The 13,408-nt window shown below is 41.8% G+C and overlaps 1 long non-coding RNA gene across 1 annotated transcript; it reads left to right on the top strand.

Moving 5' to 3' along the window:
• Positions 12,531 to 13,408, top strand: LOC109708230. Its single transcript, XR_002215693.1, has 4 exons — positions 12,531 to 12,550; positions 12,807 to 12,876; positions 12,974 to 13,041; positions 13,160 to 13,408. It is a non-coding gene; the product is annotated as an uncharacterized LOC109708230 (long non-coding RNA).

Here is a 13,408-nt window from a genome sequence, read left to right as displayed (position 1 = left end):
TAGATTATACGGACACTTTTAACTATCACTATATACTTAGCGACCTACATATAGCAACACTTTTAAAAGTGTCGTAATTTCCAGCAACACTTTTTATTGATCTGATGAATTTAAAAGTTATAGCGTTTTGTTGTAGTGATTCCTAACAGTAGAAAAAATAGCGTTTAGTTAAGTAAGATAGAATAGAATTAAAGTGAGTAGTTATAAATAAAAAATAATAATATTACCCTTCTTATTATTATAAATTTAAATTTTTAATATATATATTTTAAATTTAAAATTTACTTTTAAAATTTAAAATTGAAATAAAAATTTTAAAATTTCATAATTTTCAAATTTTGAAATTCAACAATTTTAATTTTAAATTTTAAATTCAAACTTTAAATTTAAAATCAAATTTAAATTTGAAATATTAAAATATAAAATTTTAAATTTTAAAAATTTAAATACATTTTAAATTTTAATTTTAAATTTTTGAAAATAAGAATTGGGGTGGAACAATTAATAAAAATAATTATTATAATAAATTTATAAATTTGATAATAAGTAGAAATTTTTAATAAATTTATAATTTTATTATTAATAAATTTATAATTTTTAAAATTCTACTTAAACTAAATTTAATAAAAATATATTTTATAATTTAAATATAATTTTATTTACCAAATTTATGAAATAATATTATTAATATAGTACAATTAATACATTTATAATAAAAAATATATATTATAATATATAATATATTATATTTATATAATTTAGTTTATATTTAATTTATAATTTTAATAAAGTTTGAAACTAAATATTGAAATAGTACTATTCCATCAAAATAGTGGAATAATAAATCCAAGCTATTTCGAAATAGCCGAGAATAGCAAAATTTGACCGGAATAAAATATTCCAGTCAAAAATTTTTTCACTCGGCGGAATAGCGGGGATAACGAAAGTTATCCCTGCTTATACCGCCAACCAAACGGGGCCTTAAAGTATTTTACTTCTTACTGTAATAAACTATTACAAAGAATTAATACATGCATTTCATATAACTTACTCAAAACAATAGTTTAGAAGGAGCAAACAAGCCCTTATCATCTATCTGTCTCTCATCATCCTTTGGTTATATTTCATAGTGTTAGTTTCAAATTTATTTCGTTACTTCATAATGATCTCTTATTCTTTCTTTCTCCAGCGTGAACAGAAGAAAGGAGATTGTCTCTCTACGTTGGAGACCTACATGAAAGAACACAACACAACCAAGGAAGTAGCCATTGCAAAATTTCGCTTCATAATAGAAGATGCTTGGAAAAGAACAAACGAAGCGTTCCTGAAGCCAACTGATGTTCCGATACCTCTGATTGAAAGAGTTGATAATTTTAATCGAATGAGCGAAATGGTATACAAGGACATAGACGGGTTCACATACTCTACTTATCTTGAAAAACACCTCTCGTTGTTGTTCGTGCAGCCAATTGCTATTTGAGTGCTTGAAGTCTACTACTTCTGTCTATCCATCTGGGCAAAAAGTAGACAAGTAATAATCTTTGAATGCAAGCTTATGTAATAAATAAGATATTTGAGTGCTTGAAGTCTACTACTGTCTATCCATCTGGGCAAAAAATAGACAAGTAATAATCTTTGAATGCAAGCTTATGTAATAAATAAGAAAATGGTTAGTTTTCTGATGGTGATCCAATGCATAAAAAATAACGAATCTGAAGTCCTTTATTATATTAGTTTCTTCCCAAAACTATGTTTGTGAATGTACTTATTGTCTACAAGTGTGATTTATGTTCTTGTTAATTAGTATGATCTAACTTTGAAACTATATTAATAGGTTATCATCATATAGTTCTGTCGTGAGTACCATCATATATAGAACTCTAACACCTCCACATCGTTGTTCTTAAAAAAATATAAAAATAAAATAAAAAAACCATCACTATCTTCCTTCTCAAGTCCATAATAAGTACTCTGACCAAATAGTCTCAGGTTGAACATCAACTTATATATAAAAGATTAATTATCCCAATGTTTCTGTAGGAGTTAATTTACAGAATAGTACAAGAGCTTTAAAATGCACAAATCCCCTTAATCTTAATCACTAACTAGTGTGTCAGATGGTCTTTCTTAAAATACATACTACAATGGCTAGGATTCAATGATAAGTGGTGGGCTTGAATTGAACAATGCATCTGCAACGCCAAAGTAGTCATCCTAGTGAATGACACCCCGACTAAGTGGATGAAAGTAAGGAAGGGGCTCAGACAGGGAGACCCTCTCTCCCTTTACCTCTTCCTATTGGTAGCAGACTGTCTGGCCAGGCTGACTGAAGCTGCGAGGGGCAACAACCTGCTTTGCGGAATTGGACCATCCGTAGACTGTCAAACGGTGCTTATCCAATACGCTGACAACACAATTTTCTTCTGCGAGCCAAGAAAATGTTTTATATACAACCTGCTATTTGTTTGGAATATTTTCGAGTGGGCCTCTAGTCTCAAGATCAATAAGGACAACTTGGCATTTTACTACATCGGGTCCAATTCACGCAAAGCAGAAAGACTAGCTAGCATCTTAGGATGCAAAGTCGGCAATCTACCTTTCCACTACCTGAAACTTCCGCTCCACAACAAACAACTCCGCAAGGAGGATTGGGGTTTGGTCATCAATCGTATAGAGGAGAGAATTGAAGGATGGAAAGCTAAACTTCTCTCCTTTGGGGGAAGACTTACCCTCGTCAACTCGGTACTTTCTAACCTGCCGCTATTCTTCTTCTCCATCTTCAAAGCGCCGCAGTGGGTACTGCATCAGATTGAAGCACTGAGACGGGCCTTCTTTTAGACAGGGTGCTCCAAAATTGCTGGTGGCACATGCCTGGTCAAATGGAAATCTTTGTGTAAAAGTAAAAGAGAAGGATGATTAGGGATCAAAGATATGGAATCCATGAATCTAGCCCTCTTAACCAAATGGTGGTAGCGCTTCTTTAATGAGCCATACCTGCTGTGGTGTAAATTAATTAGATCTCTATACTGTGTCAGAAGAAGGCCACTGCATGAGGGCCGAGCCTTTGTACCCTACTCGCAATGGTGGAAAGGTGTGGTCAGTTGCCGCGAGGTATTCACCTGTGGAGTAACCTACGAGCTAGGTGATAGACATAATATCAGTGTCACGCCCCGGAGTCTCTTTTTAGTTCAAAAACAGAGCAGAAGTGTTAAAATTTTTTTTTTTTTTGAAAACCTGATCTCCAGGGTATGCCAGATCCGCCACAAATACAGGGAGTCTACTGTTCACACGAACAGAGTCTTTCCTGTATTTGCACGACGTCGCACAAGTACAAGATGTCCAAACAGAATACAACAACCATAACTAAATATACAAACATGCGTATATCCGTACATTCATTTACCATTCACCACAGATTTAACATTCAGAGTTTAATCGTAAAATCACTACTATTAGTTAAAATGTTTCCTACCCGGAAACTTGTTTTGAAATACTAAATTAAGAAAACCACGAGAAAACTCTTTTAAAAACTGTTTTCCACAAGAAAATATTTTCTTTTTAAAACACGCTACTACGAGGGGTAGAAAATCATTTTCATTTTGCAGAAATCTCGATTCCATTATTACATTTATAAAACTAGATGAATTCAATGTAATAGTAACTGAACCAAATAAACATTCTAAGTTATTTATTTAAATAAGCTAGGTAGAGAAATAACAGACAACGGGACGGTGGCTCTATCGGTCGCTAGACTCGCTCCTCACGATCCGTCCCACTAGGACCTACGACGTCACCTGTAATGGGGGTGGGGGGTGAGAACATGTAAACATGTCTCCCCTCCCAGTGGGTACCGCAAGCCGACGAAGGCGAGGGGTACTCACCAATCAGGAAGGATAAACAACAGTAGGGGTAAGTGAAATACAGTAGCAATATGATATATGAACAAGAAGTATAAATGCAAAACTACTGCTACTATATGTATGCGTCAACCAGACGACAAGTCCAAAGATACCCAATCTCGAAACTGCTCTATTGGTCCGCAGACCTCAGGCCCATGCCCACTGCCACTCTACCTGCATATGACCCAGCCTAGGTCGCTGGGCTCACGGGTTGGCACACCGAACCACTTTTCCGAAAAAGAATATCCTCTTGCGGTGGATCAGACCACTGGTGTTCGTGAAATGCGTACGAGTCTCGGGCGATCGATGCTGATATGCTCAATAACCAACCGTCGGCAACCAGCCAACAATCCAGCCCCTCAGGGCGTACCGACCGTACAGGTCACTAATAGTCTGACTGACCAAGTAGGTCACAAAAGTAAATGCAGTAAACCGACTCCATGGCAGGTACGAAATACGAGAATCGATCAACCAGGTCACAGATATCACAAAACTGCTCTACTCTAAACATGATACAGAATATGCAAGATAACTAAGTAGAGCAACAAGGAACATAGTGTAGGTGCTAGGCTCAACATATAATATATGCATATGGAGTAATAATAGGAAAGTAAGGGTAAGAAGATATCACCGAGCGTGCACCACTGTACCGACTTCGGATCGAAGTACCCACCTGTACAACTATGGAACTGGTCTCTCGACTGCGGAGACGGAACAACTGAACCTACAAAAGGTCCACCGAGTTAGAATCTAGCCCAACAACATGTATTACTATTTACTAACCCACACTCCCCACCAATGAACCTACAGAAATCGGTTTTCTAAAATCGATTGCTGAACACGCCGGAAGTCTCGAAAACCTCACCGGGACTCCGCCGGGACCCACGAACTGTCCCGAAACACTGCGACTCAACTACGAGTCACCCACTGCCCCTAATCACGATGTTACGTGTGACATGACAGCGAACACATCGCCTCATATCGAAGCGATTATCGTCAGATAATCGTTCCGATCCGGATTCCCGTAAGTGTCAATTTCGACACCGGAATCCACCGTCGCTCACCCATCATTTTCGAACCCTCGAAATGATGCGGGTGACCAGCCAGCAAGGCTCAATAACATAACAATAGCTCACGAGGCACCGTCGGAGGAATTCCGAACTGAAAACGCGTTCCGTCGGCGGATTTCGCCGAAAAACGTTCCGAAAATCAACAATTAATTTTCGGAAAGGCTTGGGGCCTTGGACAACCAGTCCAGAGGTCACCCACAGCCCGCACACGCTGCCCACAGCGACCACAACCAACACATTTGTATAAAAGCCCTCCCGATTCCATGAAATCCTATTATTTTATGTGATTTCTAGGCTTTTATGGTCCGTCCACGCAAACGGCGGCCAGCGGTGTGCGGAGATGGCGAGGATGCACGCGGGAGGTCGCCGGCGGCTAGATAAGGACGAGGTGGCCGACTTAGGGCAGCTACTGCACGCAATCTCGAGCTTAACCGAACTCGGCCCGAGCTGACCCAGGCTCACCGCAGTTTGCACCAGCGGGGCCGGCGGCGTGCGGGGATGGCGGACGCCAGCGGGGACGGCGTCAGAGGTGGGTCTCGGCCAGAGGATAATGATCCCAAGAGTGTAGATGCTTCCCAGAGCTCATCGGTTGAGAGGGTAGTGGTAAGGTCGTGAGGAGAGATTGAGGAGGAGATCGGGGTGGCTTTTCCGGCGGCAGGAGGTGCTCGCCGACGGCTGGGGCGTGCGCACGGGCAGGGTAGAGGGATGCTGCGATGGCTAGGGTTAGCTGGGTGGACTTGGGCAGCAAAAAGATCATGGAAACCCTAGCTGCCACCTTTTTACAAGATATCATTTGGCAGAAAACCCTCTCAAAGCATATTATTTATAGTCCAGCCCCTGCCAGCGCGTGCAATTTGCGCGTACGCACCTCGACATTTGAAATTGCGCAAAATAGAACATAAAATATTCGGTTTTTCTCAAGTTTTTCGTTTTGCCGATTTCAACCCCTCAGGGAACATTTCGTGATTCCNTGAGCTGAGGTCAGTAATTGCCCACTGGGAACTATAAATTATAGTTCTCACGCCCTCTGTTTTATGTTTTCTTTCAGAGCCTTCCACGCCGGGTGAGGCCAGGGACCGAGGGAAGGGCATTGCTTCCAGCTAGCTCTTCAGCGAGGGACGAGTTGTTAGGTGGTCTACCTCTCGATGTATTTCTTTTTGCGAGAGGTTGAGAGTTCTACCAGTGTACTAGAGACCACCATTTTTGTACTTTTGAGATAGATATTGTACTACTCATGAATTCTTTTATTGTCTAGCTTTACTTCTTTACCTTGGTGTAGATGTTAGAACTTTACTCGCTCTGATATCGCTAGCTGCTCGTTATTCCACTTCTTCTATTTGTTCTATTACTTGTTTTTACTTCCGCTTTTATTGTAGACGCCTTATATGTGTAGACATATGGCGGGTCTGGGCACGCTACCGGGAGGGCCTCCGCCGGTCCCGGGGCGTGACACAGGGAATGTGATCACCCAGGTATTTGATGATTCCTAGATTCAAGGGTCGAGAAAAAAGCAAGGTGGAGAGAGAAAGAGTTGGTGGGGAGGCCGAGGTTGCTTTTCCGGTGGACGGGGGTGCTCGCCGGCGGCCGGGGCGTGCGCACGGGCAAGGTAGAGGGATGCTGCGACGGCTAGGGTTAGCTGGGTGAACTTCGACAGCCAAAAAGATCATGGAAACCCTAGCTGCCATATTTATACAAGGTGTCATTTTGCAGAAAACCCCCTCAAAGCATATAATTTACAGTCCAGCCCCTGCCAGTGCATGCAACTTGCGAGTACGCACCTCGACGTTCGAAAGGGTGCAAAACGGTACATAAAATGTCGTGCTTTTTGCAAAATTACTATTTTGCCGATTTTGATCCCTCAACGAACGTTTTGAGATTCCTGAAGATCTGTCCGTCGGATTTCCGAACGGACGGCGCCAGCACGTTCAGCATGACTGAGACATCGAATCTACTATTTTGTTTTATCCGATTTGGTCGCCGATATGCGACGAAACCAACCTTCTCCACGATCCACCATAATAACCATATACATATACATGTAAATCCAATAAACCCCCTTTTTCCTCGATAACTGTGCTTCAAAACCCAATTCCGTCAGTGCCATTGGGTTCGTAATAGTCAAACCATTGAAAACGAGCTGTTGGATCACTATGAACGGAGTCCAATACGCACCAGAGACCTTCTCCACTCATTGGCTTCTCTGGAAAACCGCAGTTACTATTCCCTTTAAGTGATTATTACAGGTCGCATAACTTCTCCATTCTAACTCGTTTTCTCCTGAAACTTGACGAGTGCTTATGTAATTACATTACACACAAAAACATCGTCAACAAAGGGTTTAGCTACACTGTCAAAATCTCGGATATTATATTTACCCTAAGTAGCATACAATTTATGCCTACTCATTTAACCAATTAATCTACCATTATATGCATGCATCAATAAACAATACCATACATCACTCTTTGGCATAGAAGTGACCTAATCACTTCGATGAAGCACAACCCACCTTGCAAAGCTTCCTAATTGTTTTTAGACACTTGCAATTAGACCAATGTCTTGCATCTCCAAGCTTACTCCCAAGCTTTCTTTGCCCTATACAAGAAATTCATTCGTTACTATTTTCGAACCACTAAATAATTTTTGCATTTGAAATCAAGTGGCCTCACATGATTTCCTAACCCTCAATTTGGGTTTTAAAAAGGGCTAAATTACAAAAAAGCCCCTTGTAATAACCCGCTTTTTCACTTTTCCCCTCTGATATTTAAAAACCTACACTTTGCCTCCTTGTAAAATAAAAAATGTTCACAGGAGGGTTACAGTGTGTAAAATGACCATTTTGCCCCTCGCCATTTTCGTCTTCTTCCTCATCTTCCTCATCTTCCTCAGCCGCCCCTTCGATCGGCAGCGATTCCTACCTCAATCGGCCGCGATTTCTCTCCATTTCCTTCTCCACCTGCTTTCCTTCTCCTCCTTCACCCTCGCCGCCCCTCGATTTTGACGATAGTAGGGAGGAAATCGAGGTGGGTGTTGATGGAGAGGTAGGCAAGGGCAACGAGGGCGAAGGCAAGGCGGCGGAGGAGGGCGAATGGGATGTGGGCGAGGGCGAGGCAGTGGAGGACGGCGAGGCGGCGCGTAACACACTGGACCTTTGCAAATTGCGAGGTTCGAGTGATTGGCCGTGTTCTGAGCTTTTCCAGATTTTTCTGGTGTGTCGTTGACTGTGTTCCGACCTATGGCACGTGTCCCGAGATTTGCGGTACAAAGCCTTGCACCAAAACCCGAAAAAAGGAAATTTGGCTGACTCTCGGATTGAGTTCTAGCAGGCTTGTACCGGTACAAGGTTGTGCTTGTACCGGTACAAGGTTGATGGTTGTACCGGTACAGCCATCGGAGCTTGTACCGGTACAGAGCCGCAGAGCCCAGCAACCCGAGCTTCGGGTTTGGATTTCGTGGACCTTGTACCGGTACAAGAGCCCGTGTACCGGTACAAGGGGGCTGATTTCGTGCAGTTTGAACTGCAGGGGGCTTTTTGCGATTGTGGACTTCTTATTAGTACCCCCCACGCCCTAGGGGTCTTCTCCTGAGCTTGGGACCAGCAAGAGGAGAGGTAAGGGAGCCCTCTTTGATTTCCTTTTGATCTATTTGGATTTTGGTAGGATTTTAAGAGATTAAACCTCTCTTTTGCTATTGAGGCTTTTTCCACATTGGAGCTTTAGGTTTATGCTTGGTTGAGGTTATCCTTGGAGTTGAGGACTTTGAGCTTGATTTGAACTTCCTATAGCTAAGTGACTGATCTTTTCTCTAATTTGAATTTTGGGGTTTCTTTGAGATGAAATCCCTAGATGAGTGTTTTAGGCTTCATATTTGGGCATTTTTGATCTAAGGCTTTATGGACTAAATTAGTTTGTTTAGAACTTCCTTGGACTTGGATTGGAAGGGAAAATAACTCTCTTTGGAGCTTAGATGAGGATTTCTACTCTGAGTGAGTTTTGGCACTTTTGCTTCTAGGTTAATGTTTGATATTATAAGATGATCGTAATGCCCGTGTATCTTGTCGCTCAATACTTTTAGGGTATTTTGAGACTCGGGGACAACTTTGTTCGGCGAAACGAGGCCCTACGCGACGGTTCGGTGGGTTTGACCTAGCCTACATATGAGAAATTCTCATATATGGTTATAAATGTTCCGTAAATTGGAAAAGCATGCATATTCATCCTAATTATATTTATTATGATTTTTAGAATGCTTAAAATGCATATGTTACATATGATGAAATTTCGGACCTCTATGTAGTAGAGAGTTGTTTTGGAGATCTATGGTTGCATTTAGCATTCTTTATGAGACTTAGTTTCATGCTTCTATAGTGTAAATGAGTTTGGATTCATGCATTTAAACTTGAGTTTACTTGTGACATGAAAGATGACAAGATTGCCATTTAGAAGGTATGTGAACTAGAGAGCTAATGTCATCAAGCGGCATTGAGCTCGGGACATGTGAGAACCTAGTGGATAGGGCCATTGAGGAATGTGGAACATGCTTAAACATTAAATGTCTAAGTGTCATAAAGGGGCACTAGACCTAGAGAATGTTGGAACTTCATTTGTGACTTAGAACTAGATCTTCGAGATGCTAGTGACTATACCATGTTAGAGACATGAGGGTTGGATACTTGAGACTTAGACTATACTTGCTTGCCATTTGTGCTCATTCGCACATGCTTGTGAGGGTCGCTCCCTACAAGCCGGCACTCCGGAGTTAGCCTACGCGACTTATGTTCGCTCGTGCGGTATTGAGAAGCCTACGGGGTCGAGTGGGACAGACACATTCCAAGAGTAGGGATGTTGGGCTACCACAGGCACTTAGGCGGCACAAGCTGGACTACCTTTGGTAGGTCCTTAATTGGAAATGGAAATCGACACGGTGTTGAGAATGGATAATCACTACTAGATAGGTTTAGTAGTTGAATTACATTTATATGCTTTTAGCATAGTGTTGAGACATGTAGTATACTTGATAGTCTCCTTTTGCATTAGAGCATACTTGGTTGCCATGACAGAACTTATGCATAATGTATTCATAAAGGTTAATGACTTACTATTTTGATATCGTAGATGTACATCACCATGACATCGTTTATACTTGAGTTTAGTAATTTAGCATTTTAATTATGCCTTTATATCGCAGTCATTATTGCTATTATTATTGTACTTACCCTTTTCTTTTGGGGCCTAGTGGTGCATAGAGCTGAGGTCAGTAATTGCCCACTGGGAACTATAAATTATAGTTCTCACGCCCTCTTTTTCTCGATGTTTTTCAGAGCCTTCCACGCAGGGTGAGGCCAGGGATCGCGGGAAGGGAGTTGCTTCGAGCTAGCTTCCTTCGAGGACGAGTTGCTAGGTGGTCTACCTCTCGTTTTATATTTCTTTTGCGAGAGGTTGAGAGTTTTACCCGTGTCTTAGAGACCACAACTTTTGTACTTTTGAGACAGATATTGTACTACTTATAACCCCTTTTATTGTCTAGCTTTACTTCTTTACTTTGGTATAGATGTTAGAACTATACTCGCTCTGATATCATTAGTTGCTAGTTATTTCACTTCTGCTATTTGTTCTGCTACTTGCTTTTACTTCGGCTTTTATTGTAGACGCCTTATATGTGTAGACATATGGCGGGTCTGGGCACGCTACCGGGAGGGCCTCCGCCGGTCCCGGGGCGTGACAAGGCGGCGGCGAGGCGGCAAGCCGGAGGGAGGCGAAGCAACAAGGAAGAGGGCAGAGGGGTATTTTCGGCATAAAAAATATTTTATAACGGAACCCTAACGAAACCCTAACGGTAGGGGGTGCAGTGCACATTTTTCATTTTATAAGGGGGCAAAGTGTAGGTTTTTAAATGTCAGGGAGGGAAAGTGAAAAAGCGGGTTATTACAGGGAGGTTTTCTGTAATCTAGCCTTTAAAAAGTTAAAACATTTTAGAACGCTCCACAAACAAATCCATTTTTTAACCTAGCGTTTTCCAAATTTCATGATAAAACCCAATTTCATTTGCTAATCTCTACAATTTGTAGCCTAAATTAGCCTAGGGTTTGATAGAAATCTGTTTAGAATGTTTAAACCCAAAACCCTAGCTTAAACCCCAAAACTTACCTCGAGTCGAAAGCGCTCCAAGCCACCAAACACCCGAGAGCTCGGTTCACTGCTCCTCCGAGCTTCCTAAATTTGATCTCCACCAAGATCTCCAAGTTGGAGAAGAGGAAGAAGAGAGAGAGAGATGAGCTCTTCTCTCTCCCTCAGTGTGCGTGTGTGTGTGTGTTCTGCAGAGAAAGGAAAAGGGCACCCCTTTATATAAGCTCCCACATGAAATTACCTATTTATCCCTCAAAATCAGCATTCTGTAGAGCTGAGTACCGGTACTCGGGTTGGTGTATCGGTACTCGGGCATCTAGTAACGGTACACGATTTCCAGTACCTAAAAACCCAAACGTTGGATTTCTAATTTTCTACTGCGTACTGATACTCAGTTTCCAATACCGGTACCCAATACAAATTCAGTACCTGTAATATACCGAAACCTCGGTAGAGTATATCGGACTTTAGCCAAATTGACTAAAGTGTCCGAAAGAAATAGTTGGACAAAGTCCATTTAACATTCCAACAAGGTTGGAAGGGTTAAAGTTGAGTTCCAAATGAGTTAGAAAGGTTTTAGCATTGCTCGGCGCAAATTGGAGTCGAAATGATGCGAAACTTGAAGTCTGAAACTTTTGTTACTGGTAATGCACTGAGCTTGTACCAGTACCATGCATCAGACCGAGAGAAGCAGCTCTCGAGTTTGAGAAAAAAAGGCTGTTGAACCGGTGACACCCCTGGTGTGTACCGGTACCAAGTGTATTACCCGAGAGAAGCAGCTCTCGGGTTAGTCTCTGTGTAATCGCGTAACCGGTGACAGATTCACCTTGTACCGGTACTAAATGGACCTCGCAGCAGACTTTGGTTTGCTGCAAATATGAAAAGAGGAAGGGTCTTTTTGCAATTTTGGCAGCCTATATAAGACCCCACATACCTGTAATACACTGAACTTTTGCAAATTGCGGAGTTCGAGTGTGTGGAATGGTGTGTGGATCACTCCTACATGTTCTAAAAGGTTAGAACAAGTTTTTGGATAAGTTAGAGGATGATTGGAATGCGGAAAGTGAGAAAGTGCATTGAATTGGCGAAATTCAGCATTTTCTGCTTGGTGTACCGGTACAGCCACCATGGTGTACCGGTACACAATGGGAAAACGTGGCAGCAGGGCTATTTCGGTCATTTCACACTTGATACCTATCCACTTGACCCCAGCTCGACCAGGGATGCTCAGTGGAGGGTGCTGGGCTCAGAGAAAGGTTCTCCCACCTTCCTCACTCTCTCTCTCTAGGGTTTTTCTCTCTCTACAAAGGATTCGACGATTTCGCTCGTTTTCGTCGCTTCGCGCGTTTTTCGCTGGTGGCGAGCGTCGCAGAGCCTACGTGGACGTGTGGGGGAGTGTTTTGGAAGAATTTTCGCAGCCCTGGACCAGTGAGGTGCTGGTTGGAAGCTTGAGAAGGTAAACGACTTGATTTTTCCGTTATCGGCGCTTTATTGGTCGATTTGAGTATTGATTTCATGTTTTTGCTTCCAACTGTTTTAACCTGAGATTTCAGCATGTATATATGGGTTAATTAGCTGTGAATTAACCTTCTTAGACCAGGGTTAAGCTACTTTAAAGCTTAATTGGAATAATTAGCCATTTATGAAGCTAATCCGGAACTATACGCGGTTTAATCGCGTAATTGACGTTGTTTTGTATGATCTCTTCGCAGCAGGTCTTTGTGCCTTTTTGAGCTGAACTTGCACTCTTGGAAGCTGGTTTGGAAGCTGCTCTAACCAAGGGTAAGCAGGAATTTCCATTAGAAATTCAATTTCGCAAGAATTGAACCATGGAAGCTTATATACGAGCATTGTGACGCCGTTTCGGTATTGTTCGCAGCAAGATCGCGATCGAGCCTTGGATCGTCTTCGACTGACTTGTGAGGACTCTTGGAGGTTACACTTGAGGTATTACACGAGCCCAAAATAGGGATTTAAGGGGTTACTTTGTACTAAGTGCAAATTAGGCCGAAATCGGACGTTTCGGTCGTCATTTTGACGCGGTGTTGATGCTTGTGTTCAGCAGGATTGGAGCCTTGTGGAGCTGATCCTTGGGACTCCTTTGGACTGTTTGGAGCCTTGAACTAGGTGGGTCGGACCTAACCAGAGCAAGTGAAGCTCCTCTATGTTCTATATGTATTATAGAAATGTGTTAGTTGTGTGCTTATGTGATAGCTAAAGGGCTTGAGAATTCGTCATCATAACATTTACTATATTGACATAGAATCTCTATGAAGTAGAGAATCCTCACGCCTAAATGTATTCATATTCCTAT

The sequence above is a fragment of the Ananas comosus genome, linkage group 3 (genome assembly GCF_001540865.1).
Source record: "Ananas comosus cultivar F153 linkage group 3, ASM154086v1, whole genome shotgun sequence".
Lineage (NCBI taxonomy): Eukaryota > Viridiplantae > Streptophyta > Magnoliopsida > Poales > Bromeliaceae > Ananas > Ananas comosus.
The sequence above is the reverse complement of the archived record's forward strand: the minus strand, read 5'-3'. Positions and strand labels throughout refer to the sequence as shown.